Below are 14,799 nucleotides of genomic sequence, written 5' to 3'. Positions count from 1 at the left end.
TAGTATCTGTTTAAGATTTCCAGGCTGCACTGGTACAATAGAGGGTTTTTAGTACATTTTCCAGTACATTTTCCAACTGGACCAAAAGAGGAATTAATAAAGCAGCACATCATTAAGTAGACTCTAGCTTCAACTCATAAAAGACCATTAGAACAGACTAATCTAATTTTCTTCATAATAGAAAACACAGAACTTGCAAGACATAATTTTAATGGAAAGATACTTTTACAGACTACACTGCTGCTGGTTATTTGTTTAAATGATTGATTTCCTTCAACATTTAAAAATATTACACTCTATTTCTAGTCTAAATCATGTTTCAATTTTCAGCACTGCTTCCTTCAGATTAAGTAATCACTTTTACAAGATTTTTTCAATAAGAAGGTATACTTAATTTTAATAAACTCATCTTTTAACATGATCTTAGGGTATTTTGACCCCCACTATAGTGTTACAAGCATTTGCATCTCTTCATTAATTCCATAGCTTTGCTGTGCACCAGCTGCATTTTCTGCCCCTGAAACACACTGAAGGGTGTGACAAGGATCTTGCCAATGGTTGCACAAGAAACTAACCTGTCACAGGACAAAAGAAACTGCATTCTCCAAAAATTAGAGTTAATTTAAAGTTAGAAAACAGTCAGAAAGATTTATCTATTTCTGCAATGAAATGAGAGGCTAGAATGATTGCTCTTTAACATATTTCTGCATGATGGAAAAAAGATGAATGGAAAGCTTTCTGCTGATGGAGATTATCAAAACTGAGGATGGCACAGGCCATTGTTCAACCATCTCACAGTGCCAAGCTGAAATTCAATATTCACCAATAAAAAGCCACACATACAGGGAAAAGCAAGCAAACAAACAAAAAACCTTCATATATATCATGGTAGTTCTAAATATGCCATTATTGAAAGAGAATTATAAGCTTAACTGTCATTTCCTGTAAATGTTAGCTTGATCTTAGTTGGTGGGCAGGAAAGAGAAGGTGTTAGAAAATACTGAAAAAGAAGAGATGAAGCATCACTATGCAGCTCCATATGGTTTTGGGGATCTGACATTTCAATATATTCTACAAGTCTGCTCACCTCACTCTAGAAAAGGATATAATGACCTAGAAGAACACAGAGAATAATAATTAGTAGTACAGAATGCCTTCTGTATGCAGGGGAAGTGAAATAACAAAGACTCTATAGCTTAGAAATTAAATGAGTGCACATGGTTATTATAGAGGTTTATACCACCCTGAATGACACAGGGCAAGTCCCTTATCTATTTGCTGTTTGAAGTTTCATCATAAATCATTCAGTAGCCTTCTCCAGTAAGTTTTTTTATCACCCACTCTTCCCTTTGCACTGCTCAAACCCAAAACATGCTGTTTATTTACAGTGGGGTTTTTTTTCTGTGAATTTAACTAGAAGGAATATAGAAAGCCCACACTGTGGTTTGTTTTTTGTGTTTTTTTGGTTGGTTGGTTTTTGGTTTTGGTGGTTTTTTGGTTTTGTTTTTTTTTTTTTTAATATATATATATTTCATCACTATTTTTGTATTAAATTATGTTAGGAAAGCAAAGAGTACCTTGTGTACAGCTGTGCCTCTTGTCTCTGCTCTGCCTTTTGCAGTATTGACCGTTTTGGATGGTTTTATTGGACTATGAGTGGGAAAGATCTTACACTGGTTTGTGTTGTCCCTGTGTGTTCAAATTATACTCATTTCTGGAGGTCCCACATGTGTTCCCTCACTAGTACATTGAACCTCGTGGGGAAAACTGTTTTGCTGTCTATTGAGCTGTAACTCACACCTTTCAGGTGTAGTGGACATCAGCAGGACATGTCTTTACTGGAACTTTTTGGTTTTCCTCTACTCCTATTAATATTTGTTACTGTTATGTACTTCAAGATCGTGACTCCCGTGGAATGTTAGATCTGTTTATCTCAGCTTTAAAATTCTACCTGTTGGGTAGGAAAGATTATCACATTTATGATAAGAGAGCAAACACTTTGTTACAGCATTAAGTTCTCTATCAGCTCTCAAAGACATGGATAAAGATGCAGAAGGGCAAATAAAATCAGTGATGTTAATGGGACTGCCTGCAACATCTTTGGAAGTTTAGTGAAACTTTTCAAATGTGCTTTACCAAAATGTTGATGGGGAAAAAAAAAATAGTGGGGAATGAAAGCTTGTTCTTCACTAGTCTGCAGACAGTGAAATTAATGAATTCTCCCCGACTGACATAAGAGAAGACCCAACCTAATTTGAGGGCCTGTCTGAAAAATTCTTGAGTCTTAAAAGCAATAAATCACTGCTGACTCATAAAGAGTGTTCGGCTACCAAAGGGGTAAAAAAGGGGAAAAAAAGGCTTTTTCATGGCAACTGCAGTAGTTGTGATGGGGAATGGTAAAAGGAGAAAAAAAATACTCTTTTGGTACTTATAGTTTCAAATTACCTCAAAGGTTACGTCAGATTGCATTTTTCTTTCCCATTCTAAAACTTCGGTGTCTCCTGAGGACTCTGCTTAAGCTGAAGGTTCTGTTTGATGAAATGTCCAAGAGTTCAGAGGCACGATACTGACTCTGAAAAGTGACCAAAAGAAAGTTAAGAGTTGCCCTTTGCCCACAATGTGCTTCACACTGATAGCAGTGAGAGTTGTTCTCACGTGTGAATATCTGACTGCCTGTTTATCACTGACAGATCAGAATTCATCACCTCAGAGCTCCCCAGTTGGAACTGGGGTTACTGTCTGGGGCACTTTACTTTAATGACTACACGTCTTCATAACTGAATTTGGGCACTTTACTGTGTTGGAACAGATTGATGTTGGTGCTTTTGAAAATTATTTCAGGAATACCAAACAGCAAAGGCAGAGAGGAAAAAAAAAAAAAAAATCAGTTTTTAGAGGCCAATCCTTTGATCCTATGTTATCCTGATCTGCAGGGGAGGCTGGAGAGGCTGGCTCAGAGCTGGGGTCAGAGCTGCTCAGAGCTGGCAGGCAGCTCCTGACGGATGCTGTCAGGGATGACAGAGCTCCCTGGATTCCCAATTTCAGCTGGAACACTCAGTGGGGAGCTGCACCAGGCTGGCAGAGCCCCATCACTGCCAGGGGAAGCGAGATTTTGTCTAATCAGTGCAGTGTGACAGACAGCCCTGGTGCCACGGGGGCCCTTCCCTCGCTGGGAGCTGCACAGAGCTAACGTGGGGATGCATTAACTTGTCTGACCTGCAAACAGAGAATGAGGCTGAGCAGGGGAATCACAGCTCAAGAAATGGCTGCTGTGTTGCTTAGAAAATTTTTGAATATTCATTAAGCACGCCTAGGATTTTATGTTATTAGTTGAGATCTTTGGGATTTTTTTAAACTTATTTTTCTCCTGTAAGTCCCGTGCTTAATTTAGATAGAATAGGCCATATATTATGGAAAGAAAATATTTCTGAAACCCAGCCTGGCCTTTTATCAGTGGTAGGAAAGTCAGTGACTGGAAACATTTGAGCTTCTGACTGATTTTTAGCTATTTTCAGGTGTCAGAGTAGGGGATCATAAAATGTGACCTTATTTTCATGTAGCAAGATATATGCATTCTGTAAAGCTAGTAAAAAAACCAAAACCATCAATCTTTATTGAAATATCTGTCTAGAGCTTTGACTTTCACATCACAAGTGCTGCTTAAAAGTTAACTTTTCAATTATCTAGTTAAGGCAATGATAAATTATGCCCAGAAGTAGTGACCACAATACAATAGGAAAAAGGTTGTTTTTTCAGTTCTAAAATAATCCCATTTCAAAACCAGTTAAAATCAATTACAGAATGCCATTTGCCATGTAACTTTCCTTTTGTATGACTTGCTCTCAGACTATTTTTTGAGTGGAGGAGGAAGGCATTATCCTAGCACAAGAAACTCAAGGGAATTATCCAGAATGTCTGTGCCACCCTTGCCATTCTAAATCCAAGGGATTCATCAAGCGGGGAACCCACAGCCTTGTCAAGTATATTTTATACTTATGGGGTCCCAGTCACAAATGCTCATATTCCTCCTCTGTCCACCTAAGAGTGTCAGTGCCTTGATTCCCTTGTCTATCTCCCAGAAAGGACAGGGATGCTGCTAGAATTCAAGTGGAATGAACCAAAAAGAAACTGGATGTTAGTAGTCTCTGTTTAATACTGCCAGGAGCAATATTTTGTGAGTTTCTTCCTGGGGTCACAGAGGAGGAGTATACACACACACACAAAAAAAAAAAAAAAAAAAATCATGAATATGTCTGTTTTAAATGTGAATAATCCATACTAGGACCCCAGAATCTGAGCAGAAGCTCTTCTTTAGGGCCTGTCATTCAAAACTTTCCTCTGAGAACCCTCCCAGCCATTTGTCAAATAGTTTAAAGTTCTGTGGTCCAAAGCACTTATGGCAACGCATGCATGTATCTATTTATTAAAATGTGTATATTCATTTAATTCTTGCCAGCTTCTGCCTTATTAACAAAATTCCATTCCCTGCATGCTGAAACTATGACCTTTATATCATCAATTCAAGGACTCATAAAACAGATGGTGGAGATACAGAAAAAAGGAAAAAGGGGAAGAAAAAAAAAAGCCCAAAAGTGAAATGCCAGCTTGTCCGGCCACGAGGAACAGAGCATACGTATCAAAATAATCCTGGAAACCTGGCTGGGGTAGCAAAACCATGTGGGTTTTGTTTCAGCTCAAGGCTACCATGTAACTTATTAGCATCTCCTCTTCTGCTGCTGGTAAATAGTGTGCAGAAATCTCTCTGATGGTGATGAGGAGATTCTTCACATCAGGGAGGGACCACCAGGATCCATAGGATTTGTGCTGTTTGCAGGATTCAGGGTTCACATTGGTGTGGAACAGAGATTGTGAGGTAAGGGGCTGCAATAAAGGTGCCTGATAGGTGTAACCAAGAGAATTTCTGTGGGTTTAAGCAACAGAAACGACATGAAAAAGTTTGTGACAGGAAGCTTATCTGTTTTTCCAAGTCCATTGGTTGCTCCTGTTACAAGGAATTGCCTTTTTATTAAACTCTGCAAGAAATTCAAGGGGAAAAAACCTTAAACTATCAGTAATCCATATGGTTGTTTTTCTAACTCTTGAAGGAGGCTTCTGAACTGGTCTTAGGATTCCTACTTGCTTTTGTCCTTAATCCTAAGAAACTGATTTGTGCATATTCTCTCTTGTTAAAATAATACTGACTTTTGTATTGCTTAACCAAAAGAACCCCAAAAGAGCAGTAATTTTCTTGGGTCTATTCATCAAGAAGTAGGAGGTATGTCATGTACATTTTATATATAGATGTACTATACACTACAATGTCTACAGATTTCCAGTCCTGGGATTTACAACTGAGGTGTAGAGTCTGACACTTTATAAATGTTTCTATTCAGATAAATGTGATAAACAACAGAATTAAGGTATGATACAAGAATGAAATGAAGTTGATGACAGAGAAGCTGGAATGAATGTTGTAGAAAAATTTCTTACATTTTTCTCACCTTTCATTCCTCCCAGCTGGCCTTGTGTATTTCTGATGTATTTTCATCCTGCTTTATCCTTTGTTTCCTGTTTTCTAAATCCTGGCTTGAGTAAGAAAGAAGAGGAGATGGAGATTTAGACTCAAACCTGTTTGCCAGAAAGGACAGTCCTTGTGGGCAGTGAGCTTACCAATGGATTGCACGACTTTGCCTTTCTCCTGCTGTAGCTTTCCTTCAGGTGAGCTCACTGTGGGTTCTGGGCAGTGTGAGAGCAGAATCTACCTGGCCTATTCTGTTACATAGGTGAGGTGCTGGCAGTGTCTTCCTAGCACAAATAAAACATAAGTGACATCTTTAATTAGTTTTCTGCTACACCATCCAGCATTAGAAATAGAAATTTTCAAATGTATTTGTCACCTTGATGTTTTTCTGGGGAGGAAATTGTCAATACTATCAGTTACTTTCCAAAGACCATTTCTTATAGCCCTAAAAAAGGCATAAATCAATCATTCTTCAGAATGGTAGAAGGAAAAAGACTTGACATTTGTCCAAAGGTGAAACTAAGATATAGCTTATTTGAGTTAGGACCTACTGGACTCTTGATTGATAGGATAAAAGTCAGATCAGACCTTCTTTGTCAAGATCAAGATTTGTCTTTGGCTGCTGTAAAAGTATTTCCAACGAAGAGCACAAATCTTCTTCTGCCTTGACAGACAGTTGTACACTCCCTGTGCTGCCCCTAGCTGGTACTTAGTTTGACTGGCTGTAATTTTATATTATTGGGATATATATCTGCCTTTGGCATTTACTGTGTGCACCTTAAGTCATTTTATACTGTAGTAATAATTCTTGTTTTTCTTTAAATTCCTGCAAAAGCTGAACCGTTCAGGCAGAAATTTGCATTTGACCTGTCAGAGGCAGTGACTGACATCTGTCATCCCTGCTCATTGTTTCAAGTTCTCTGTCTGAAAAATTCAAATGTAATGGATGTTGTTCAAGGCTGCCAGATGTTGATGCTACCATCAGCAGATAAGATGGGTCATAGAATAGCAGTTGCTATTCACAGCAGCTCACAGGAAGGGAAGTTTTTTAGTTTTATCCTCTTGATGCTAAAGTATAAAAAAAGACACAAAATATTTCGTATGTTTGGCAACTGTGAAATTCAAACTGCTATAAAGCTAGTGAAAGTACATTTAAAAGAACTATTAATTTTGGAAAAAGAGCCTCAATTGTCTATACTTGTCTCCCAACTTAACTTCCATGAGAAACAAGCATCTTCCATGGAGTTCTGCTGCTGGTAGAATAGCAGTCTGTCAAGCCCCCCCAAAAAAACTCACATAAAAAACAAAAACAAAAAAAAAAACCAAAAATAACAAACAAAAAAACCCCCACAACAAACCAACAGACCCAACAATTGTTAAACAATTAGAGAGGACCAGGAAAAGGTGCCATGGCCCAAGTAAACTAAATCTGCTTAAATCATGCATTTTACCGTCCTGAGGCTCAGACATGAAAAACAAAATGATGGGCCAGTTGTGGGTATTCCTCAGAATACTGGTTTCATTTCCTAATATTGTCATGAGCCTGTGTGATCTTGAACAAATCACATAGGGGGAAAAACCTCAGGTGCTTGAAATAATCCAAGTTCCACTCCCCTTACTGGACACTCTGTGGTTTTTACAGAGCCTTGAAAAATTATGGCAACTAAGGATCTTCCCCACAGTCTCCACTTTTAATATGCTATCAGTAAAATGACAGAATTAGTGCTTTGCAGCCTCACAGGTTCCTTTTGAGGATAAACACATTAAAGCAGTGTAAAGCTCTTAGGTAGGGTGCAGATGGGAGCTATAAAAGCTCCTCAGACAGGAAAAGCTGAGCCCTGGCAGCTCTGTGACCTACATCAGGCTGCTCTGCTCCTGTGCCCTGCCTGAGCTCAGCTCCCTCAGCTCTGTAATTAGCTGGTCTCAAATCACCCTCCAAACTTCTAGAAGTTTTTGCAGCTCTCCCCTTTCCCTTAAGGTCTGTCTGTGCCACTTTTTCAGTGTGATCTGCAGCTTTTAGGTGATTTCCTGTCAAACACACTTCAAGGCTACTTTCTACCTGGTTTTCTTTTGCCCTTGCAGCTGCTCTGCTGACACTGCAGCTTTCAAACATTAAAAAAAAAAAAAATTCTTATGATAGTTTTTTTTATCTTCCATAAGGAAAACTTAGAGCTTCTCCAGAGAAATCTGGTCTCCAATGAAGCATCTCTTGGGATATGGAGAATTTTAACATGGGGAATAAATTATTTCATCCAGCTCTTGCTATAGGTATTGGAAAAGAAGTCATGATCATAGAATTATTTTCTGAAATAAACACATTTGTTCTATAATTCGTTCTAAATCTGGAAGTTTAATGATGCAGTCCATAGAATACCTCAAGTCCTCATTTTTCTGTGCTTGTTTCCAGTTCTCAGGGTCAGCAGCTAGAAGGGTTAAGGAATCTCCTGTCCCCTGCAATGAATTAATTCTGACTTGCTACCATTTGAAAGAAAGTAGTGCTACAGCTGAGCTACATTTCCTTCCTGTCTGGCTGCTGGAAGCAGGTGAGTAATTTGGTAAATCTGATAAAGTAAATCCATTGCTCAAAGCTAAGCCAAGTGGAGCCACTTTTTAAATGGCTGCAGAGTGAAGAAATTACTTTATTCTATGTTTTTAAGCCTAGCAATATACAAGCTTTCTTTGCCAGCACATTGATAAGAAAGCCTATTAATAAATTTGCTGAATTGTTTGCCTTTTCTCCTGTATGTCTGAACAACATGAAGCATATTTTTGTTACACAACTCTTTGAATCAGGTTGTTTCCTTCATGATTCTTGTCCTGTTGTGAAGTTCAGAAGTGATGAAGAGAGAGAGAGAGAGTGCTGAGAAAACAAATAAAAAATCTTTTGAGATTATATAGGGAGAATTTTTCAGTAAGGTGTTCTGTTCATTCCTACCCACCACCATCACATTTTCTCATATTTCAAAATGGGAATGGCCCTGTCTCTGTTAGAATATTTGTATTATCTTTGGGCTCAGGGGATGCCCATTGCAGTAGCTCTGCTCTCAGAGTCTCAAGAGCAGCACTCCCAAACTGCTCTGTTTGCCTTACACTGGGATAAAGACACACCCACAAAGTAGCATCTTTTATTTTTTTAAATATTTTTATGCGGACTATTACTACCACTTCTCTGGAGGCTGACAGAGATCAGGTACAAGGAAATGTCTCCTTCAGGAAATTGATGCTCATACTTTTCTTTGAAGAAAAATTTTCAGAAATCCTGAGGCCTCTGTAAAAGATATCTCAGAAATTAATTGTGAAAGGAGTAGGTTGATATCCCACTGCAAGATGTAGTCTCACAATGAGGTTAGAGTGACTGAGACTGAAGGACCTTGCCAGTCCTGTTGAACCTCTCTGGTTCAGGACAAGTAAACAGAAATAGAGAAATATGTTAAAATATATTAAAATTTGCCTGAAGTTCTTCACTACATGTAATTTTTTCTGGGAAATGCTGCCATTTTCAACCCAAAATATGTCTCCTAAGGACTGTTCAATGATATTATACCTTCACACAAATAAATTTTTTTAAAAATCAATCCAAGATCTAGAATTAGCTTCTTTTTCTGCCACTTCATGAAAACAAGAAGCTCAGAATATTCAGACTGTAAAAAAAAAATGCACATTCTAAATCTAAGTCAGTTGTGATAATTTATAAACAAGAGTAAAAAAATAAAGACTATTTAGTTAAAACCCTTGTTCATAGTAAAATATGGAGTCCTACAAATTTGTTCTGTTTCTTCCCTTTAGAAAGGATTAGTTACCATAGCAACTGATACATAACGTGACATCGTTTGCTACTCCCAAGATCTACAGAGCAGTTTTTAAGAGAAGAAATGTTAATTAATATCTAAAAGAGTAAAGGAGACAAGGTCTTTGTGCTCTGTAGGGAAATCATGTTGTTATTTGATTTTCCTTTACGGGTGTTGTGCAAGAGCTGGGTGAGAGGCCTGTACTTCCATTAATCCCACAGGGAAGAATGGAATAAATATCCACAGTATGGAAGAAAATGCTGAGACCTAACCACCAAGGAGATAGAATTAGAGAATCACATGGTTTGGAAAAGAGCCTTAAGATCATTGAGTCCAAGCAGTCCAAGGATATGAGTCTTTATTTTTATGTTACTAGTCCAGTGAAAATTCAAGCTGCAGGGAAAGTCCTGGATGGGTAATCTATTTAATTCTTTCTCTGGATAAATAACACACAGAAAGAAATTTATTATTCTTTTTAAATGCCTGTGGAACACAAGAAAACATATCTTGCTATGCCTGCAAGGATGTTTCTCTGGGTAGTAGCAAACTGCTATTTGGATGTTATGCAGCCCTTAGAAATAATTTTCAAGGCCTATTTACCTGTTTTCTATTTAGAGTTTTGGTTTAAAAATTAAGTACTGAAAAAAATTTATCTGATGTAGCTTATGCACAATGATTTTCTGTTTTTAAACTACCTGTGGTTCACATCCCAGAAAACTGAAATTAGAACTGACAAATCCTTGGTTTGCCTTTCATTTCAAATAAATTCACACAGTTTTTCTCCATAACATCCATTATCAGTTCTTTGAGCTTGTCCAACCCCCCAGTAAATCACATTAAAAAAATTCACAGTACATTTACTTACGATTGGAATTAGGCTATCCCAGATAGTTTGAAAAAAGATGCTTTTGGAAGATGTTTGTCTGGATCAGGACCAATAGGAAGGCCTTTGGGCTAAATGTTCAATCATTGTATATGGGGTTGTTTTGCTACATTGATGATCCTGCTGTTTGTGTGTCACTTAGACAAACTCCTAAACGGATGTAGATAGCAGAAAATCTTTCCTACTCACTATTGCTCCAGCTATGAACTAGAATTTCCTTTCATGCTTAATATCACAGAGAAAATAAAACAGATTGATTTACTTTGCCCTGGGAAAGTCAGGTTTGAATGAAGAACCATAAAAAGGGTATGATGCTCCCTTTCCTTAAAATTTGGAAGCATCAAACTCAGTGCTCCTGTCACCTTCACATTCACATCCAGAGTTCCAGCTGATGAATAAACAGACTGGAGATTATCACACAGGGTACATCCACATGTAAAATGAAATTCCTATTAAAGTTCACTGCTTCAAATGAAATATGCTTTGTAGCTCTGCCTGTAGAGGTTCCTGCTGAGTTTTGTCACAATATACTGAAATCCAGTCTTTCTTCTCTCATCCTTCTGCTTAGTGCTAGAACAAAGGGATCTCTTTGATGAGTCTTTACAAAGTTTGGATAGAAAATGCCAACAAATTATTACTTTCTATCCACAGAAAGTCATCTTTGGCCATAAGTGACTTGCTTATTTATTTATTTAAAATCTGATTTTGAGTTACTTTCAGCAAAGTTATTTTGAGTGTGTGCACAGTAAATTTCAATCTTCAGCCCCACATATCGACAAGAGTGCATGGAGATGGCTTGTGCTGTGCTCCCTAGTCCTCCCTGGCTTGCACAGAAGGCTCTGCATTGTCAGATAAACCCCCTGCCTCTATGTCCCATGAATTCAACTTTGTAAGTGGCCAGGAGATAAAACAATATATTTCTGTGAAATCTAGCCTTTGTCCTGGCTTCAGACCCCACAGCCATGCAGGACTCAACATGCCAGAAAACCCTGTAGAGCTGTGCTTTCCCCTTTGTGATGTGCTCAGCAGCACTTTTAAGAAGCTGAACTAGTTAGTTTTGCTTTATCTACTTGCAAATAGGCAACAACTCTGACATCAGTTCATTAAGGTAGTCTTATTCATGCAAGTATTCTTATTTCTTGTTTTCTAGTGAAAAAAGTATGAGCTTGTCCTGAATTAATTCTGCAGTCTAAGTTCTATATTAATTTCTATATGGCTGTCATCTGGGAACATACATTAATGAGGGCTTGCAGTGATGTTTCTCATATGAAATTAAACATTCCTTAAATCCATTTCCATTAAGTTCTAGTCTGTTGCCAGAGATGTTCATTCCAGATACAGTATGCCTAGTGAAAACAAATCTATACAACTGTATCCTTGGCCAAGTCTCCCCTAGAAAAGAATCTCAGGAAAGTGAGATGGAGAATTAAGATGTGCAGAACTGTCTTTGTGCGTTTGTTCCAAACATACAGAAACAAATCTTTACTTCCTCTGCTTAGGGGGTTAATTTTTCTTGTGCCAGCAGCAGGATTTCTATTTAGCTTGTATATTTTTCTATTTATGCAAGGAACTTCTCCTTTCCTGAGTCACTTCTAATTGTTTAAACAGGCTGGAAATGTGCTGTCCTGGGTGCTCTGTTTTAAGACCTAAAATTAATTTCCTTGGAAGTATTCCTGGAAATCATAATCTATACATCTATATTTCATGTGAGACTGGGCAGTTATGTTGTCTTTAAATCAGTTCTGGACCTAATTTCATCCATTTTAATGTAATGGTCTAGAGGGTGTGCCTACCAGCTCCACATCTCTCCCAGTTTACATATATTCAGTTTACAAATCATATCCTCCTCTAGCAAACTAGAATTATGCCTATTTTAGGTCTGTGTCTCTATTACCATCAGCCCCCACTGAGTTTCTGTGTCAGGTTTTTTTATTTTAGTTTCAGCTAACTAAATGGTGATTTTACTCACGTGTTCCTGTTGCACCCTGAGTTCTGCTAAGAGGTGGCTGGAGCAGAGAAAATTCATGGGGAGGAGCAGTGGAGGGTATTTGTCCTTTCCTTGGGGATTCACTGAGCAGAGTCAGGGAAAGACCACTCGAGACCACGAGGGATTTGGATGGTTTGCAAGAGGAAATTAGGACTCCGCAAGGGGATGATGGAATGAGTCTCCCAGGAGTGGAAAAGGACGAGGCAGAATTTGGTTTAATTCTGTGGATATGAGAAGAATAATGGATAGGCAAAGTTGTTTATGGATCCTTGTTTCTTGTTTCTTTGCCTTGCCCAGCAGTCCCACATTTAAAATGTTAACTATTTTTGCCTGTATTTCAGTGTATAGGAAAGCCCTTTTTGTTCAAAACCAGCTCCTGCCAGATGAAAAGATCTTTTCATCTCTCTGAGAGGAGCTGAAGGGTATTCACCAAAAGAACAATGTCTGCATAAACCCACTCCCACTCTTGGGGCAATTTGTGGTCCTGTAGCACTGGCCTTTTATAAAGCAACATGGTGCTTTGTATCTCCTGGTAGGAATGGCAGAGCCATCTCTGCTACTCAAATATTGAGCTCACATTTTTGTCCTACCATCAAAACACAGAAAAGTTCTATGCTCCTACTTTGTGTGTCCTGGTGTAAAAAAAGAAAAAAGCACTTCCCTATTGTTTGTTCCCCTATTACTGCAGCTGCCTAGATGGACTCAGGTGTGTTAAAGTGAGGCTTTCCCTTTTTTAGTATGCCACGTTTCTAAGCATGTTTCCTGTGTGAATATGCTTTAGAAATGTATCTTTAGTAGAAATTATTCTTTTTGAAACAAGGCTTAATCTTGACTTGTAACATTTAGAATTATGGAAACTTTAGAAAAGTAGATTCGATAAATATTTGCCTAAATCCTTCACTATTGTTAAGGATCTTAGTTGCTTCTTCCTTGTCTGTTGAAACAAAAACATCAATTATCTCTTCAAACTTGTGCTCTAAATGGATGCATTGTTGTATTAAAATTTTTCCTAGTTACATTATTTCTTGAGAACAGAATTTTCATCTGTGTTCATTCTTAGGCGCTGCACGTATTTGTCTGGTTCTGCTACATGATTTTTCCTTCTTCAAAAATGCTAAAGGCAAACCTGAATGCTGTGTTTTCTTTCTCCTGAAATCAGCAGACTTCAGGAGCTCCTGTACTCATCCAAAGATATTCCTCACAGATGAGATGCTTTGCCTGATTAAGTGGAATCTTTTAGAACAGCAAGTTATTTATTTTGGGATTTAAGCCCTTTGCAGGTCTCTTATTTGGCATAGGGAATCCCCTAATTCCAGATAACCTCCGTGAGGTGCTTTCCTTGTTTTCTGAGGATTTTGAGTTCTACTTTGAGGGGGTTTTCTAAGTTTCATTGCAGATAACGTGTGGTGTTCAGGAATCCCTCAGAGCCCCAAAGCCTCACACACAGGACAGTTTCATGGATTGTCTGCTTCCACCTGACTAGAATTAACAAACATCACTTCAAAGCTTATTGGAAGTATTTTGTTTCCCTGGATGAAGCCTCTTAACAGAGGAGTTTCCCCAGAAGAATTGTATTTCTGTGAAGGATATCAGTGTGACTCAGTACACTCCTTTCCTACTAAAAAGAAGCTCGTGACTTTTCTTATCCTTTTGTCTTCCTGTCTCCTTCCCTGGGCGTTTAGGTGAAGCAGGATGGATGGAAAGGCCTGCAAAGGCAGACAGGAGGGAGCTCAGCAGGTGTCCTGAGGAGAGCAGGGTGTTTTCTCCTGGGGCACCAGGGGAAGCTGGAGCAGTGAGAGGAACAGGCACTGCCAAAGAGGGACTTCAGCTTTTCCCAGCTTTGATCTGGTGTATTCCACCTGCTGGAGCCTCTGCAGTTTCTCCTGCCTTTCCCAAGCAAGGGAGGAGAGCACCAAGGAGCAGGAGGTGGAGGGTGCTGGGATGTCCACAGCATCCTCCAGGTTTTCTTTCTTCTCTCTTTTCCTCTTCTCTTCTCTTCTCTTCTCTTCTCTTCTCTTCTCTTCTCTTCTCTTCTCTTCTCTTCTCTTCTCTTCTCTTCTCTTCTCTTCTCTTCTCTTCTCTTCTCTTCTCTTCTCTTCTCTTCTCTTCTCTTCTCTTCTCTTCTCTTCTCTTCTCTTCTCTTCTCTTCTCTTCTCTTCTCTTCTTCCTTTTTTTCTTCTCTTTTCCTTTCCTGTTTTCTCTTCCTCTCTTTCTTTCTGACTTTAATTCAATGCCTGTGGTTTATGCATTCTTAAGCTTTAGGGTGTACAAGTCCTATTCATCTTTGGAAGAAATCGGAGGGAGCAGCGCCAGATCTGAGAGCTTTGTGCTGCATCAGGTGGAAGTTTGGTCTCCACAAGTGATTGGGTGTGACAGAGTTCATTTGGGCAGTAATTAGCAGCTGGGATTAACCCCTACTGTGTGCTGGTGGCATTTAATAAATTGCTGCTGTCAAGTTGGGTGCAGCAATGTTTGAAATAAGACATCACCATCCCTGGAAGTGCTCAAAACCACGTGGATGTTGCTGTGGGGATATTTTTTAGCAGTGGACGTGGCAGTGCTGGGGGACTGACTCCATGCTCTTGGAGCTCTTTTCCCAGCTCAGTGACTCTGTGAGTGC

General features: G+C 38.8%; 1 long non-coding RNA gene across 4 annotated transcripts in view; it reads right to left on the bottom strand.

Moving 5' to 3' along the window:
• LOC140684494 (uncharacterized) overlaps positions 1 to 14,799 on the bottom strand; it is a 268,835-nt gene that overhangs the window by 160,926 nt on the left and 93,110 nt on the right. For 3 of the 4 annotated variants that reach the window (XR_012056821.1, XR_012056820.1, XR_012056822.1), the window contains exons 3-4: positions 5,671 to 5,805; positions 5,502 to 5,586 (exon numbers count right to left, since the gene is read on the bottom strand). This is a non-coding gene — a long non-coding RNA (uncharacterized lncRNA). The remainder of the gene's footprint in view (positions 1 to 5,501; positions 5,587 to 5,670; positions 5,806 to 14,799) is intronic. The other variant, XR_012056823.1, reaches the window with a different exon arrangement.

Source organism: Taeniopygia guttata, chromosome 7 (genome assembly GCF_048771995.1).
Source record: "Taeniopygia guttata chromosome 7, bTaeGut7.mat, whole genome shotgun sequence".
In the NCBI taxonomy this organism is placed as follows: Eukaryota; Metazoa; Chordata; class Aves; order Passeriformes; family Estrildidae; genus Taeniopygia; species Taeniopygia guttata.
This window is presented reverse-complemented; position numbering and strand designations above follow the sequence as displayed.